Source organism: Phalacrocorax carbo (assembly GCF_963921805.1).
Source record: "Phalacrocorax carbo chromosome W unlocalized genomic scaffold, bPhaCar2.1 SUPER_W_unloc_7, whole genome shotgun sequence".
Taxonomy (NCBI): Eukaryota; Metazoa; Chordata; class Aves; order Suliformes; family Phalacrocoracidae; genus Phalacrocorax; species Phalacrocorax carbo.
This window is the reverse complement of record NW_026990258.1, coordinates 85,712-105,046: the sequence shown is the minus strand read 5'-3', so window position 1 is coordinate 105,046 and position 19,335 is coordinate 85,712. Positions and strand designations below refer to the sequence as shown.

General features: G+C 38.3%; 1 protein-coding gene across 5 annotated transcripts in view; it reads right to left on the bottom strand.

The window, feature by feature from the left end:
- Positions 1-18,881, bottom strand: part of LOC135310905 (nipped-B-like protein) — a 165,757-nt gene extending 146,876 nt beyond the window's left edge. For 3 of the 5 annotated variants that reach the window (XM_064440023.1, XM_064440022.1, XM_064440025.1), the window contains exon 1: positions 18,331-18,881. The gene's annotated coding sequence lies outside the window, so the exon portion shown is untranslated. The remainder of the gene's footprint in view (positions 1-18,330) is intronic. The other 2 variants (XM_064440026.1, XM_064440027.1) reach the window with 2 other exon arrangements.
- Between the last annotated feature and the right edge of the window lie 454 nt (positions 18,882-19,335).

The following is a 19,335-nucleotide window of genomic DNA, read 5'->3' as shown; positions in this document are numbered from 1 at the left end:
ACCTCCCCTGATGCAGCTTTGAATCCATTTCCTCTTGTTCTATTGCTAGTGACTTGGGAGAAGAGACAAACACCCACCTCACTACAACCTCCTTTCAGGTAGTTGTAGAGAGCGATAAGGTCTCCCCTCAGCCTCCTCTTCTCCAGACTAAACAACCCCAGCTCCCTCAGCCGCTCCTCATAAGACCCGCTCTCTAGACCCTTCACCAGCTTCGTTGCCCTTTTCTGGACACGCTCCAGGGCAATAATTCTCAACAGAAGTTACCATAAAATCATAGATCTATTTAGGCTTAGAGGGACCATTGGACCAACCCTCTGCTCAAAGTAAGAACAACTTCAAAGTTATATCCATCAAGTTCTGACTATCTCCAAGGATGGAGATTCACTGTGAATTTTTTCCCCCTTAAATCCAATCAGTCTTTCCGCAACAGCAGCTCTATATGCCCCGTCAATATAGGAAAATATTATGCTATCATACTTTGACAATGGAAGTTTAACCCTAGAAAACATTTGCTTTATACATCAGGAAGCCTTCTGTTTCATTTACTTTTGCATTAGCATGGTCATTTTATCAAAATATCATAGCATGTCTCGAGTTGGAAGGGACCCATAAAGATCATCGAGTCCAACTCCCTGCTCCTCGCAGGACTACCGAAGACTAAACCATATGATTAAGAGTGTCATCCAGACATTCCTTGAACTCCGACAGGCTTGGTGCTTGGTCCACATCCCCAGGGAGCCTGCTCCAGTGGTTGACCACCCTCTCAGTGAAGAACCTTTTCCTAATGTCCAATCTGAACTTCCCCTGATGCAGCTTCATTCCATTTCCTCATGTCCTATCACTGGTCACCAGAGAGAGGAGATCAGCACCTCTCCCTCTGCTTGCCCCCTTGAGGAAATTGTAGACTGCAATGAGGTCACCATTCAGCCTTCTCTTCTCCAAGCTGAACAAACCAAGTGACCTCAGCCACTCCTCATAAGTCTTGCCCTCAAGGCCTTTCACCATCTTGGTTGCCCTCTGGACACACTCTAATAGTTTGATGTCCTCCTTATATTGAGGTGCTGAAAACTGCACACAGTACTCGAGGTGGGGCCATACCCAGGCAGTGTAGAGTAGGACAATCACCTCCCTCAACTGGCTAGCTATGCTGTGCTTGATGCGCCCCAGGACACGGTTGGCCCTTTTGGCTGCCAGGGCACACTGTTGACTCAGTCAACTTGCCATCAACCGAAACCACCAGATTTCTTTCTGTGGAGCTGCTCTCCAGCCTTCTGTCCCCCAATTTGTATGTATAGCCATGGTTACCCCATCCCAGGTGGAGAATCTGGTAGTTTCTCTTGTAAAATATCACGCAGATGGTGATTGCCCAGCTCTCTAGTCTATCCAGATCTCCCCTTGAGGGAGTCCACAGCAACTCCTAGTTTAGTATTATCGGCAAACTTGCTTAATGTACATTCTACTCCTGTATCCAGATCTTTTAGAAAAACATTAAGGAGCACTGGCTCCAAAATATGTATTTCATATTTTAAGATGGATTAAAGAAGATATACAGGAGTCTGAATCACCCCACTGCTATTTTTAATTTAGACCACTCACAATATAAATGAATTGAAATTGCCTAGCATATTGTGTACATAAACAGAAAAAAATGGAGCAAAAAGTAGTACTACCAGCTGACAGAAGTTAGCCCCATGACTTTCTCTAAATTAATGGATCAGGAAACAGGAAGAGTAAACAGAAATTAATATTAAAAAAAATAAATGCAGGACAACCTGAGAATCAGAGATGCTGAGTGAAAGTAGTAGCATTAAAGGTGCTGACAAAGCACCTTTATTTATGGGTCTTGCAGACTTTTTCACTGGCCTGTCAAGGGGCAGAAAGATGTCTGGGTTTTAAAAGGCAGTAGGCAAAGATGCTTGATCAATACAAGATGTGGTGGACAGGGAGAGGCACTTGTCCATTAAGCTGCAGGTAGTTCTTTCCAGCTTTTAGCAAAAAAAATTCTTATGCTTAAATTCTGTGAACAAGGAATAAGGCTCATACAATGACAGCATCCTTAAATTACCATCACAAAATTAAAAGTATGATCAAGTTTACTAAGAACAAGCGTTTTCAAATTCCATAACTTCTGATATGGTTTGGTTTTGTTGCTTTTCTTCCCCTCGATTACAAAGAAATAATTTTTAACACAACATATGCAATCTGAAAGTTGTAATATTAAAATATGAAAAAAACCTCTGATTCTTACCATTCAGGAAAGAAAAAAAATAGTAGAGAAAAAATATTGCACATGAAAATATCATGGTGTTAAAAATTCAAAGTGCATTCAGTAACAGCAAAACACTGGAAACAATCCTTAAAGCAAGGTTCTCCTGAGCCAATAAGGGGAAACCTTAGAAGAAATTACATCACCATCTCAATCAGGATAGTAAGAGAGTGGGGGAAAAAAATATATGCAAATTTAAACGTAACAATGACAGGAAAAGCTAGGGAAATATGCCAAAGAATTAATAAAATACTTTCATAAAGGAAAATGTAATGTATCAAGGTTTAAGGTTGGTTGTCTGTTTAAATTTGTACTTTTTTTTTTCCCTTAACAGATTTTTTCCTCATATTCTTTGTCTAAAATTGTCAAAGCCATAAGCCACACTAGTGTCAGAGGTAAGAATAACCTATTCCAAGTAAGTAATTCATCACGTGTTGTCTCTGCTGCTCCTTCCTCCTCAGGGGAAGGAGTCCTGATAAGGTCCTTATCTTGACCCACAATGGCCTTTCATTATTTTTTTTTTCCCCTGGCCAACTGAGGAGGGGAGTGATATAGCAGCTTTGGTGGGCACCTGGCATCCAGCCAGGGTCAACCCACCACAGCATAACATATTCAAAACAATATTAATCTTTCAGTTGGCATGAGCAGTAAGAAGAAATGGAGGGTTTTGCTTGAATAGGACCAACAAAGATACCTCAAACCTATCCAGGCACATATGGCACTTAGTTTCAGAATTATGACTGCTTTACAAAACTGCATTAGTCCAGCAAATGATTTAATCATAGGCCATGTCAGTTTTTAATACTAGTCACAATCAGATACAGCCCCACTAGCAAGAAAGTTCAATTAAGAATAGATCCCATGTTAGGTAATGCACAAAGTAAAACACCTTTCTTATCCAAAAGCTTTTCATTATTTTTTTTCCAGTTAATTCTTATACTTATAATACTTGTTTATGTTTTTAATCCCTCTGAAAAAGCAATTTCATTGTTTAGGTCAGCTAAGAAAGATTTCCCTTACTTTTACCAGTTTCAGCCTGCATGTTCCAGCACCTGGTACTTCTGAGAAATTACGAGCAAGCATTATAAAAGTCAGTCTTTGGTTGTAGAAACTGAGACAATCTTTGAAACTGCCTAGATCAAGTACCACTGACAGTTTTGGAGATCAAGGTATAATTTGTCTAAGATATAACCTTACACAGAAATTCAGTGAGACCTCCTAATCAAACAGCAAATTCAAAGTTAAATCAAAAATATATTGTTACGACAAAACTTAACCAACAGACTGTAAGAAAACATTCTTTAAAAATATCAGTTTGTATGCTGTTTCCCAAAAACAGCGTATTGCAAATCACTGGGGTGGAGTTTTGGTTTGGGTTTTCTGGAGGGTTTTTGTTTGTTTTAAGTTAAGCAAGAGTTAACTTGAAAAAAAAACCAAAAACCAAAAATTGCTATCCAATTGTCAGGATTTCTGCCACAACGTGACAGATCTCTCGACCAGTAGGTGAAAAAAGTTATTTCTTTACAATTTAATATCAGTCATCCAGTTTCAAGAGTCATAAGGCACAAGGTGTGTACGATACCTGACCAGACAAAGGGTGCAGAAATGCTCTCTACTGATAAGGTGCTAGAAACTTTAAAAGTTGCAAGGCTTTGGGTTTTTTCCTTTTATAATACCACCACCTTCTACATCATCTTACCATGTTTTAGCCAGTTGCTCTTCAAGCTAGGAACTTGAAAAGCTAAGAAATTATACTGCACAGGTAACTTGAAGCACAGAGAAGAGTTACGTGATTACTGCTTATATTAAGATCTGGTCTCGTACTATCTCAGTGGTTTAATACATTCAGTTGGACAGACAAATTGGGGGGGGGGGGGGGGGAAGTCATTTCCAACACACCAAGACATATCCTCCATAGTTTTAGAAAACAGTAATCAAATATTCTGAAATACTATATTTTAGGAATTAGAGGGGACATTTTTTTGTTAGAGTCACAGTTCGACTGCCTGCCAGTTGGGGATTTTTTTCCTGCTTGGTACTCAAATTGTTTTTCAAATTTGTCAGTTCTTTCTGTATTATATATAGACACATACTCAGATAACACAAGAGGATTAATGCTATCAAGTCCATCAAGAAAGTTTCTGGCCAGTAGCAGTACCTAAATTAACTGTTTTAGTTTAGGCAAATTAAAGCTGTAGTTACAGGCATGGTTAGATAAGCAATATCAAGATGAGGCTTAAGAGAAAACACACTGTAAAACTAGGAAATCATCAGAGGATTTTGGATTCCATGAGTGTTTTTCTGGGTTAAACTCTTGCCTATGAGAACCTATGTGGTAACATGATTTAAAACAAACACACACAAACCCCTACATTTTCCACCTCAAACACAAAACAAGGGAAGGGAGAAATATATAATCCAGAATGGACTCTTCAGTCAATATGTAACGATTGTGTTCAGCAGCACTATCAGAGATTTTTAATCTACTTTTTAAAGACTGCCCTTTTCACAGATATAAATTAAACCATAAAATCCAAGGTATTAAGGAGGGTTCTTACACAAAAAGTAAATAGAACTTGATAGAGAGAGGTTTTATTAATCAATTTTAAATAAAAGCATTCTTTCCTTACTTTTCCAGTTCTAGAGAGTGAGAAGATCATGGCCCTGTAATATCAACTATTTTGCACTACAACTCAACAGTTTTGAATAAACTGGATTTATACAATTTTAATAACTTTCAAAACTCCTGCTCTACCTATTGTGGATAAAGCATTACTGTTCAGGTAAACAAACTGACTAAACAAAGTAACTATTCAATAATTTAGTATAGGCTCTGTAATGACTAAGCACAGTCACTCCTAATAAGCTCCTATACTCTGAAAACAGATACTAACTTAATTTCACATTGTACTGGTTTTGTCTGGGATAGAGTTAATTTTTTTCATAGTAGCTAGTATGGGGCAATGTTTTGGAGTTGTGCTGGAAACAGTGGTGATAATACAGGGATGCTTTCATTACTGCTGAGCAGTGCTTACACAGAATCAAGGCTGGTGGGGCTCTGTGAGGAGCAGAAAAGGCAAGTAGGCTGGGGGTGCACAAGAAGCTGGGAGGGGATGCAGCTGGGACAGCTGACCCCAACTGACCAAAGAGATAACCCATACTGATAGTGTTAGAACTGTTATGACTAAAACTTGTTGCTTTGGGGGAGTCAGAAAGGCTTCAAGACAAGAAGTGCCTAAACAAATTTACGATGACGACATTTGATCTTAGAAGAAGCAGATGTACAGAACCATAAAGATAAGGAACTGCAGAGCAAACACTAAACCAGAACAGACCGTCCCTCAAGGACAGTATATACACGATCTCAGAACTGAGTTTGCACAAAAGCAAAAGTTAACTAGCGGACACAGTGAGGAAGAGTATATCCTTCATCCAGAGACCCCTGACGACCACCCGGAGACACCAACAGGCATGCGCAAAGTACATTTGCATATGATAATGGTTCTTGGAAAATAATGAATATGCATCTTCTCGGAAAACTAATGAATATGTATGTAAAGCTTGTATAAGTTATGCAACTAACCCTGTGCGGGACACACTTTAGGAGGAGTGATCCCCTGCTTAACAGTCATTCAGACTACTGAGTCCTGATTTCAGCTTTTCACGGCATCAATACCGTATGGTGTTGTGCTCAGCAATAAAACTACGGGAGAGGTTGGCAGGGGGCCGCTGCTCAGGGACTGACTGGGGATCAGTCGGTGGTGAGCAACTGTTTTCATTTGCATCACTTTTCTTTCTTAGGTTTTATTTTCATCTCTCTGGGGCTTTTCCCCTCTTTTCCTTATAATTTTTTTAAATTATTATTTCTTTTCAATTATTAAACTGTTTTTATCTCAACCCACAAGTTCTTCTTGGGGAGGGAGAAGGAGGGAAGTGAGCAAGTGGCTGTGTGGTGCTTAGTTGCTGGCTGGGGTTAAACCTGTCATGGTTTTAGCTGGGAGAGAGTTCATTTTCTTCACTGCAGCTGGCATAGTGCTGTGCTTTGGACTTAGTATGAAAACAGTGTTGATAACACACCGATGTTTTGGTTGTTGGTGGCTAGTGCTTACACTAGTCAAGGACTTTTCTAGCTTCCCATGCTCTGCCAGGTGCACAAGAAGCCAGGAGGGGAGGGGGCACAGCCAAGACAGCTGATCCAAACTGACCAAAGGGATATTCCATATCATGTGACATCATGCCCAGTATATTAACTGGGGGGAGCTGGCCGGGGGCGGGCAGCGATCGCAGCATTATTACTATTTTAATTATTAAACTGTTCTTATCTCAACCCACCAGTTTTCTTGCTTTTGCTCTTCTGATTCTCTCCCCCATCCCACAGGGGTGGGGGGAGTGAGTGAGCAGCTGCGTGGTGTTTAATTGCCGACTGGGGCTAAACCACGACACCAAAACACATTATCCACAAAAGCTTATATTAATGGGTTTTATGCTCTCCAAATACTACACTGTCAAACTATAAAGTTGTTAGTTATACAAGTACAAGAAATTAGAAGATTCAGCTATAAAGCTATATTTCCTTGACTGCCATAATTTCCATAGCTGACCTTGATATAATCACTGCACATATCATATTCTTTTAAGCTTAAGGTAATTTAGATGTAGCAGTCTTGAAAACAGGAAGCTGTACAACCTATGTGACCACTGTCCTGTCATATGAACCTGACAAAAAAAGCAGCACAGTAGGTAAGGTTATGGATGAGAGGTGAAAAACTGAACTATAGGCATCTTAACTCTGTGTCTTGCATTTTCTAAATTCACATCTGGTAAACTGAGCATTTTTGTTTGCTAAATGAATATCCAAAACATCCACATTAGTGCCAAGACAACTAAGCCTCCTCCAATAGTCCTAGCCATCATCTTAGTATACCTGCTTATTTAGCAAAACTTAAAGTAGTCCATGAGATCAAAGCTGTCTAAGGCTCTCTGAAGTGGACTGTGATAGGATCTAGAAAATAACAGGAAAAGCAAGAAGCACATGCAAGATCTGTAAGAGATCCAAGAGCTACTATCTTATACATGTACAAAAGAGAAATCATTTGATAGCCAGAAGTTTAAGATTATTCAGATTACGTTACAGCATATAAAGCCCCTATAAATAAAGTACAAGGGAGAGACACTGGTAAAAATCCCACTTCCCACACCGTTAATGGCTAGAGAGAAAGGATTTATGTGGATCTTTGCTCTCAGACAGCTGTCCATTAAACTGAATGAGAAATTTTTAAATTAGAAAGTTTCACTGAAAACTGTCATTTGTCAAAGTGGACATAGCTTAGAAAATGCTTCAGTTTAAACAGACTTTATTTTAATATAACAGAACTAAGGTGTTTCAGCTTTATACCATTAAAATATTTTTAAAACAAAACACTTCAGTTACATTCTAATTTAAGGTTTAGCACACTTTGATTTGATTTTCTTCCACAAACCACTATATTGTTTTCAAATGTCAATCTAAATATTTTTACTGACATAACTTTTCTAGAAATTTGATCAGAGTTGCCATACATTTTTTTAAATTTTGCTTTGGAGTAGAAAATAATTGAAAACCGTACAATATACCATATAGAGAGAAGGTTCACACTAGTTCACATTATTGCTAAAACTAAATACAAGTACGCAAACAAGACAATGTATTCATATATGCTAATCCATACTTCCCCAAAACCCAAGGAAATAAGAGGTGTATTGAAACAAAGAACCATGCAGAGCTATCTGTTCTATTATACTAAAAATCTATAAGTTGTTAACATCTTCCAATCAGCTAAAACATTTCCGGGACCTATTTTAGTAACACACTTTAAAAGTCAGTATTCCTAAGTCATTTATAAATATTTTTAATCAAATACTGCAATACTGTAAAACAAAACCAAAATCAAACATGCCTTCTCAGAAAAACCCTCAGAAATCAAGTTTTCTCCCACAAACTTACCCAAGCTGAAATATGCCTGTACATATTTTGCAAGGTGAGAAAGGGACTAAAGCCTTTCCATCTTGTTCACCTCACACACTTGCAAAGCTCTCATTTGCTAATCTATTGTAACACACAAACCAGAGAAAGACAGCCTCATCCATACTCCACCCAACCAACCTCTTCTTTCAGTGCTCCAAAGTAAAACAGGACAAGATTTTCCCCCCCCCCCCTCAGAGAGGTCTTTCATGATGCAGCTTCTTCACTGCCTTATGAGAGTTAGTGATTAAACAGCCAAGCCAATTTCAAAATTGGGGGGAGGGCAGGAAGGGGGAAAGATGAGTAAGCCTTTACTAATGGAAAAGGATTTTTTTTTTTAAGTAGGATATTAAAAATAACATCAAAGAAATACAGAAATCTAAGTATCAGTGTAAGAGCAGCTTATTTTGGTTTAGTTAAACCTGTTTCCAACTTCAATTACTGAAGTATTCACATAACCTTTCCAGAAAGCATATTCGAATTACATCACATATACAAGCTCTCACTTACAAAAGCAAAATGATAATGAGGTTGACAAATTTAAAAATATGGCCAAAAAACTACATAGTAAAAGAAAAACAGTGCTCTTAAAATTACTTCTTCAAAGAAGTCTCAGAGAGGATAAATGCACCGCTACTACCTCACTATTCATTAATATATGACAAATATTTTTTCATTATTTATATGAGGAAGTCACCCATTCCAATATGAGAAAGTTGGTCATCAATTAGTGACTGAAACAGCAAAAACTGCATTTTCCCATTTGTGAATTTTCTTTACGAGTTGCAGATATCATTTTATTGATTAAATGAAAATCCACATACATCCTATGAATACATCTCTAAATTCTAAACTGTTATGCTAAAATAAAAGAGAAGCAAGTCTTAGGCCAGGGACACAGTTCCAAGTTACTGACTGAACTACCAAGCTGACTATGTTACGGGCAGATGGAGAAGGCCCAAGAACTGCTCCATGAAGTTAGATCAGTCCTCACAGGATCACACCAAGACAATCCACACCGAATCCTTCCATCTCTGTCTGTATGCAACCTACAGATGTTCTGTTTATCTTCTGAGTACTTTATTCTCCAGGCACTTCACTCCAAATGACTACCGTCTCTCCTTAAGGATCTAAAACTCTCTACTGTGGAAGAGAGGGCTAATTATAGCCCTCAATTTCTCTGAGGCCTTAATACAAAGCTTTCTACTATAGAATTCAGACAGCACTATTGTCCCAGCTGTTGCTAAGGCAAAGGTAAACTGTGACCCATATGCTACAGATACACAAACAGCCACAACTGACCATGCAGAAAAATCAAATCAATGAATAAACTGAAGACCAGATTACTCAAGTCATGCTTAAGTTTTTAATTTTAATAGGATTTACACAATTGCACGCTGAGCACTTTATTTTTGTAATTTGTTCAACTGCAACAATTTGCAATGAAGTATCCCTTTTTTCTAGCAAGGGGATGGATTTTAAAATGCAGATAAATATTTGAAGTGTCACAGAGAGTTTTACATATGTTAAAAAAAACAAACACCCCACTGAAACGGGATCATCATCACTATATCTTTTAATTACTTAAAAATTAAACATTTTAAAATATCCTAAAATAAGTGTTATATATTTCAAGTCATCCTGTTATGAGAAAATTACAATTATAGCTGTTTGCCTACCATCATTCACTGACGAATGTAAACAAGTATATACACAAAGTAAGATGTGAAGCACAGCACTGCTATCTGTGGGCAATACCTGTGAGGGAAAAACTAAAGCTGATCTTTGCAGTCTTCTCTGGAATGCAGGTGACATACACCTACCTTTTAGAGAGGTAGCTCAATCTTTCTAACGTGAAACATGAATGTTATTTCACAAGTCACAGGCTCATTTTGGAGAAGATTCTCAGTTCTCTGCAGCTTTCCTATTGTACAAGGAAGAGAATCCATTTGCTTTTTTTCCAAACTGGAAATTACTTTAGCACAAAGGAGACCCAGAGACTACACATCTTTATAGATATGTTCTGGCAATACAGAAGCATTAAAAAATTAAGCATGAAACTCCTCTAGTTTCCTTCACATGCCATTTAAACAGAGACCAGAAGCAGCTGAAATGGATCAGGCCTCAACTACCTTAAACTTGCATCAAGACTGACATACACTCAAGTAGCTAGTTCTCAGTTCCCTGTCTTTGCTTTTTTCATTTGACACTGAGGCACCTATATGGATAGGGATGCTATCTTTTGCTAGCTATTCACCCAGGCTTTCAGACTACTGAGTTCCTGTCCTGTTTTCCAGTAGTATATCATCTAACTTACCACCAACCTCTGTGATAAAACATACAACTGAGAGGGGAACAGCTAAGTAGCGGCAATATGGAAAAATGATCTGTTCCTGTGACAACAGGCTGTTTACCTCCTCAATGAAAAAAATGAACTCTTCACATTAAACTCACAGGATGTTATCCAGGGACACATATCAATTCATAATCCTTTTTTCTCTCTTTAACAGTTGCCATGGGAGACCATAAATTAGAGCTTGCAGAACCACAAGTGGCCTTCCCAGTCCACACATTTGATGTGACTGTCTGCATGCTTGGGCACACATGATAATATTTGAGACACACAAATTTATACTGACAGTAGTATCCTGTAGAGTACTAAACTGCTATTTCACATTATTCAATATTCATTTACATTTGTGTTTTCCAGGTTTGTATTACAAAGAACTTGAGCTAAACACACACACCCCCTAATTATTCCTAATGTTTACTCACAGCAAGCATCCTTTTCTAGATCTAAGACACTGGCTGTCAAGTAGGTGTTTCTCATTTCTAAAAGATTTTAAGGCAAGTTTTCAAACATGACTGTCCTTTTCAGTGGACAAGTATCTGGGTTATTATCAAATCATATATATAACCCTTTCACACAGGTGATTATAAGAATTCTCTCAAGTTATCTGAAGCTAACATCATCTACATTAACATACTGCTGATAAGTATGTTAGCTACATGAGCACTGAATTTATCAAACTATGTTCAGAATTCAGAAAGTTATTGCAAAGAAATTGCAACAAGTGGGAGCCTACCACTACAACTTAGCAATTAGCACTCCAGGCCACAATCCACCCACTCAAAAAAATGCAAACATCTTTAACTCACAAAGATTCATAAAATGCTTAACAATAATTTGGGTTTTGTCATAATCAACCACAAGAATAATGCTAAGTAGCTATGACAGAATCATTATATTTACCCCATTAAGGCCAACAGTAGCTTTAATGTATACTAATTTTGTAGATTATTTAAAGAAAACCAAAAATACTTCTTAATTAATCTTGTATGCACCAATTTATAATCATTGAGTTCAGTGAATAAATGTTTTACTATATTTGAATACCCTAAGATTTAGGGACTAACCTATTTAAAGTCCAATTAAAATTCTAACTTATTTCAGGAAGCAAATACGTTGATATATATCTGTTTCAAGTAATTATACCTATATAAACCCACTGAGGGCAATGCATTTGCAGAAGTATAATTTTAAAACATTATTTGATGCACAACTCCACTAATGAACCTGTATACAACTTGATTTACAGAATATTTATGTCATAACCATGCACATGAAACTAAACTGAATTCTTTCTATCAAGGTGAATGTCATTTTACTAATAAAACCTCTAAGTTCTGTACAGCAAATCTAATGCTATTTCTACAGGGTCACTTTTAAAACTAAACTACATTTATCTTCTAATTTTTCTTTGGTTTTCATTACAAAATAGCATAAGCATGTAAGCTTCATGATCATAACAGATGAGGGTTTTTTGTTATTGCTTAAAACAGCTATCTGCATATATCTATAACAAGCTTTATGATATCTTCTAACAGGATTTCAAAATTCATGTATTTTACAGTGAGATATTTCATCCATTTTTACCATCCTTACCAAAGCACTTGTTCAAATTTACACCTGTATCAGTAATTAGGTGCAGGTAGGATACCTTCAACAGTTTTGTTTGATTCAGACAAATATCATTCTCTCCCGAATTCACATAGGGTTACATGGAGTCTCAGCCACATTTGGGCAAGTTGATTAGCCCAGACTCCCAAGTTACTGTGCATCAGCTGACTTTCAGTAATTGCACATATACACTCAGCCCATGAAAAATGCAAACTAATTCAACCTTTCTTAGCCAACAATGAAACAGGGTTAAATTAAATCAAGTTATGTGCAATTGCCACAAGCTACATATATACAATCGAACATTCACTGTAGCTGAGCATGCAATAACTTCAAATTGCCAGAACTTAACAAGTTATGTTGAATCCTTAGAAGTCCATCTACAGAGCATTTTATAAGACTTCATTGGCTAATTATTTAAAACGTGATTAAGAATTTGCTTAATCCCATGACATCATGTGTCTACTTTGAGCCTAGAAAAAGGATTTGTCAGGAATAAACACGAACATTTACAGAAAAAGAGAGAGTTCCTATCCTGAATTCTACTAATTCAATATAGTTATTTAACATGTCACTAAATTAAATAAGTAGCTTTCATTATTCTTCCACAGGCTAAGATTATAGTGTGAGATGAAAACTGAGAATGTTTACCTTGCAGTATTATGATTGATTGTTCGTGTAATGATATTTAGAGAATTACAGATAAAACAGTTTTTTAAAACCATACCTTTTTATTGCAACTCCCAACATATTTTAATTATATTTTCCATGGTAAAAATAAGTGATCTATTTCTGTAAATAACATGACTAAACTTTATATCATGCTAGATAGAACCAGAGGGAATTACTACAGTGAATAAATATGCAGAGCCATAACTCTAAGTAATCTTTTATAATAGTGACTTTAGATTGCACAGTGTGTTCCTACAACTCTCTAAGCCATTAGTCACCTAAATTATCACCAGAAAAATTCACCTACAACTTTGCTTCAGTGTATGCCAGAACTGCCACTACTTTTGCAGAACTAAGCAGCTCAACATCTGTTTTATACCTAAGCCTAGGCAAGATCCTCAGAGTAGGAAAGTCCAGTCATACACACATGCTTTGACTATGCCTAACACACAAAACTGAGTACTTCGCACTGCGTACTAGCCACCACCTCCATCCCTTCACTCAAAATCTCGGCAGGACAGAGGAAGGGCACTTGCTCAGGATATCAGACACCCAGATTCTAACATCCTCCTCAGCAGCAGGAGGTCCAAATATGCATTTGTCACTATCCATTAGAGTCTTCAACTGGCTCTAAGATTTAACGGGGTAGCGAGCATTCCCTTTCTCTTGTTGAAAGAGTACTACATCACAGTGCAAAGAAAATTAATTAGAACAGGGAAAAAGCCTGAGAGAATAGGATTATCAAAATAAATTTATTTAAACTCTCTTTCAGGAGGTAAAAATATCTTCAGTGTTTTCTATTGACTAACCAATATGGATCCTTTGCTCAACACCACAGGATCTGAGAGTTCCATTTTGCATGCACACATCTCAAACTTGTGATTGACACTCAGGGGCTGACCTATTCAACAGCAGTATCACAACAAAGAAGTCCCTTTTTGATCTCATTCCAATTCCTTTTTATGATGCAGAAATCAAGATTATAAATTTTACTTACTGCACTGTGTCAGCTGGTTTACGAGGCAATGCTTAAAAAGATATTTAAAATGCATTTCCATATGTTAAAATTCATATTAAAAGTGATGTTGAAGATCTGACTTTTTAAAAGCCCTTTAAAACAGAGCATTCAACACAGAAAAGCCATCATCAACAAATACTCAAACATTACTTTTTCTGTGTATCAATTCAAAGCTTTCTAGACTTCTATCAGGAGAAATCCCACGCCCCCCAGGCTGAAAGATCACATTTGCGAAGTCAATCAAAAGTTATTAAACACCCCTTACACTCAAGAATTCTGACAGTCTTTGGATTATATAACTACGTAACATTCCCTTCCCACCCCCTGGCCCAATCTTCATTCAGTTTACAGGAAGGATCTGCTCTGGAAATAAATCAGATGCTATTCATAAGGCTGTATGGTCTGTTGTATACATGACTCTCCAACTTCGAGTAAAAATGAGAGAGAAGTGAGTGAGCGAAAGAGGCTGCAGATCAGATAGCAGGAAACAGAAAAGTGCCACTCTTGGGAATCTGATTCTATTTCTATTACTAATGGTAAATATTTCTGTGTTCCTTTCTTCCTGCATGCTCCAAAGCCCAATTTGAAGAAGCACTGATTAGTCATATTTATAACCAAAAGTAACAAAATCTGTTCTAATATTATCATACACATTATGATAAAAAAAAAAGTCAAATTAATTTAAAATTCAGGTCCTACAGTTGCTCCAGTTGGACTTCCAAAGTTATAAAGACCAACTTTTGCATCTCAGTTCCCAACCTGCACGATTACATACTCTCCCTTAAAAACTCATATTGAAATGGACAGTTTAAGTGTTAAATATTTCTAGTGATGTATTTTGCGACACTAAATAGCGGTTCTAACACTGGATGATCCACCACACACGTACCAGACACCAAACTCTGAAGCTATCACAACTCATATTTTTCCAATTAAGTATGCCCATAATCATCAACATGTGGACATCTTGACAGCAATTATTATATACTCCTCTAGAATAATTCCTAGAAAGCATAAATTTCTGATTTTGAAACCTAAATTCTTTCCTACATCTAGATATTCAGAAGTATATTTTTCCCTTCTAGTTACTAGCAACTGTCCACTAACTTTGCATTTCCTGTGCAACAGTTATGAAGTAAATGTTAATAGAAAATTTAATATCATTACTTTAACACTTTGTAATATCATACATACATAAAAGTACCACACTTGCCACTGAACACACAGAAAATTGCAACAGGAAACTTGTTATACCCATTCCTGGCTCAAATTAATTCATACTTTGACTATTTTTCATCTAGTATCCTTCAAAATATAGTTTGTTTATATTACAGAGCAATATATACATGAAACATTTAGGATTAAGATTGTATTACCTTAATCATCATACAAGTACAACAAAAAACATAGTCATTTCCTTGGGTTAGAACAATCTATTGCCTTGATTCTGCAAGAAGAGTCATATTAACGTACATGGAGTCTCAAACATGCAATCAGGTTGCACCGGGGTACATGTACTCTTATGTAAAACAGGGATCTGCAAATGGTTTTAGTGGTATAATTTTGCTTCTCTGCCCCATGTTCTGTTTCTCCTAAATCAAAACTTAAACTTTTCAAATGTAAAAAAAAAAAAAAAAATTTATTTGTATGTTTTTAAAAAAGTATAAACAGCTTTAAAAGATAGCAAAAGGAAAAAGAGAAATAAAACCTGTACATTTGGAATTTGTTTCCTGTGTACAAGGTAGTCAAAAGCACAAAATAAAAGATAACAAGAAGAAAATATTTTCCTCTTTCAGTTAAAATAATTGTTAAAACTAACACCTCAACAATAATTTTCTATTTCTAGAACATTAATAAAATAACTACATCCTCCTTAAGCAGGTAGCTCTTCTGATAAGCAGTAGACCAGTATAAACTCCTAGAGAAAAAGGAGTATGAAAGTGACAGTCCTGCTTCCCACACAGACGCTCTTAAATGTGCTAATACAATCTAAACCAAAAATAAGTCATCTTATAAACATTTCCACATTAAGTATTTCTAGATGCTAAATACATTTTTTATGTAGTTGTAAATTTCTTTATCTCAGAAATTGTGATAATGCAACTAATCCAGGATTAACCACAGATGGTTCAGAAGAACAAAACCAAAACACTCATTACAAATAGGCAGCATCTTAAATTCCCCTCTATAAATACGCCTATTCCTCATACCAGAAAAGTGCATGCTTTCTGATTTAAAAAAAAAAAAAAATCCACACAGCACTGTAAACACAAGCCTGGCAAGATAAACTTGACAGAAATTGCAAAACTACAGTAGCTCATTTTCTGCTCTTATCTGGTATATTTAAAGCAAACCTCCTTAAATGAAAAATAAGTCAGAGAAGTTCACTACTGCTAGCTTAAACTCATTTTTGTTAAAATGAGAGCTGTTTGAAACAGACGACAAAAGAAATATTAGAGCTCATGTCACTTCCTGATGATGAAAAGTACCCAAGAACTACAAATACAGTCCCTTCTTTCCTGTAAAGCAGAGTTACACTCGGCCTCTATGCATACTACAGACCAAAAGAAAAGAGCAATTCAGCTACACACAGATATAGGGACAGTTAGAGACAACTTGCGGCTCCCTCAGCAATTCACAAAGTTTAAAAATAAAAAGCTGCTTTTTCGAAGTGTAAATGGTTCCTCTCCACGCACAGAGGCCTGGGGCCCTGTTGCAAACAGTGTCTAACAGGACCAGGCAGCACAAAGACAGGAATGGGAGATTAGTGGGAGGGAGGGAGGCCGGGATTGGGGCTCAGCAGGATCTTCAGGCTTTTTAAAATTCAAACTGCTCCCTGACCAATACAAATCAGGGACACACGCTACCGACTACTACACGGATTTACAGCAGTAAAAACACACCTTCTACGTGACAGCTATATTAACTTCACTCTTTTAAACACGTATCAGGGCATTCAGAGACAGGATAGCACAGTTTATAAGTCTAAATACAATATACCAAAAAGTTACTTTATTAGATACATTAACTACTTATAATAACAGATCTGCATGAATAACAAAAAAAAAAAACTACTGAAAAATAGACAAATGTAACGTGGACACTTGCTTGCCATTTGCAAATTTGTTTTCTATATGAAAAATAAACTTGGTATTTTAAAATTTCCCTCAATTATGTAATTTCTGTAGGAGTATTTTTATTAGTTCACAGGGTGCTTGGTTTAAGTCTACCTCAAATTTTAATAACACTCTCAACTGTACTACAGAATAAGTCCAAGATTTACTTTACCTTAAATTAGCTACCATTCATAAATAAAGATCTGACACTTAATCAACCGTCATTTACAAAACATATTTGACCTGTTAAAATGAAACCTAATTATATATTCAAACATCATGGACACAAACAGCCAATAACAACCTCAGGATCTCAAAGTGATATGGCCTGACAAGAAAGGATGACACTTTTTAAGTGTTCCTCACTTTTCACTTAATTTACTCTTGATTCTCAAGTACTTAGAGCAAGATCTCATCTTCACCTTGGCCCCTGAAATGTCATAAACATAGCACCTTACACGACCCCTCTCCCATTTTGTGTTTGTTAATATTATAAAATAGTATTTCGTCTGAATTTAGTACATATTCCTGTAACATATACAGCATATGAACATTGAGATTGTGTTGAGTACCTGACACAATATGTTTGTCTATCTGTATTTCCTGTGTCTGTGTTGTATCAATCATCTCACAAGCGCTAGTTTTATGCTATAAATATACTAAGTGATTAACACACTAATCAATCGCTATATTATTTAGAGATTAAACCTCTACGCATTCTAAGTCCATGCGCATTCGAACTTTTGAATGTTCAGAACGGAGTTGGTTATAAGGAGAAGGTAACAGTGAAAAGAGTTGATATTTTTATTTCTGGGTATTTACATTGTCTCTCATCCCCTATTCCTCCACTTACTCCTTCAGAGGGGTGTCTGCGCTGGGACCTTCCTTCCTTGCCCTAGGTGAAGTTATAATTATGGCAAAAGGATCAGTGCACATTTGCGGCTAATTGTATTGTTTCCTCCTCTTGCTCCTCTCCGGGTTGAGGCCTGTCACCGAGAAGCCGCTTCGCCTTTCTAATCCCCGAGCTAGAGTAAAGGCGCTGGCCGGCGGGCCTGCACTCTCCGCCGGGCCTAGGCCTCCCGGCAGCCCGGAAGAAACCAATCTCCTCCGCCAAACCCGAGCGAGCAGGAAGGAGGGCTACGAAATAAACACCTCTGGCTGCCACTTATTCCCCTCTACCCTAGATAACAGCTAATCCCCTCTCCTCCCGGCAGCGCTGGGCCGCCTGGGCTAGGAGGCCCGGGCCGCTGCTGGAGAGGGCAGGGAAGGGAAGAGGAGACAAGGAGCGGGGATTACCTGAGCAAATCGGCGTCTGAATCCAACGAGAATCCGAGAGAAGGGGGGAGAAATCCGTCCCCCTCCCTCCTCAGAGGAGCTGCTGCCTCTGCTAGGCCGCTGCCGCCGCGGAACGGGAGGAGGAGGGGAGATAATATAACAACAATAATCCGGGCCGGGAGGGGGGTAGGCTCCTCTTCCGTCTCCTCCTCAGTGCAACGAACATGTAGAGCTAGGGAGTGAGCGGCCGAGACAAATCCCTTCCCCCTGAGGCTGCTTCACAACATCAAGCCGGGCCGGGCCGAACTGAACCGGTTCCGAGGCACACTCCAAGCCGCAGGGGAGCAGAGGGGTGGCTGGGATGGGGCAGCTGCCAAGGGACCGTCGCCGCTCCCTTTGTATATGCGAGTGCAGAAGGGTGGGAGATGGCAGCCTAGGCACAGTGAGTCGGTACTGAGCGGGGGGGGGGGGGAAAGGGGGGGGAAGGGAAAGGAAAGAAAAGGAAAGGAAAGGAAAGGAAAGGATCCTCTGTGTGTGTCTCGCTCCCTCTCAGAACAAAATGCCGACCGGAAGTGCAGCTGCAGGAATGACTCCCTCCACCGGCGCCAAACGCCAACAACCTCCCCCTTCCCTCTACTGTCCCTTTCTCACTCGCTCAACCAGCGTCGCTTCCGCCGCCGCTACTGCGCTGCTCCACGCCGCTCCTCTTCCAGCTCCGCTGCAGCTGGAGTCGCTCCCTCCGCCTTGCCTCGCCTGGTAGCGGCAGACACAACTGAATCTTCGCTGCGTCTCTATCTCTCCCTTCAGCTGCTGCCCGCGTTTCTCTTTCTTATATCTCACCTTCTGGCGTGTGGAACAAGACCGGAGTTTACGCTAGGCCTGCGCTGAGAGGAAGGCAGACAGTGATTTGTGATGAAGTGACTGTTAAAAAAAAAAAAACAAAAAACACGTGGTTTGAGTTTTATTTTTGACTTCCTTAAGGATGGTGGGGAGGAGGATTGCAAAATGCTACTTCGCAGGAGGCAG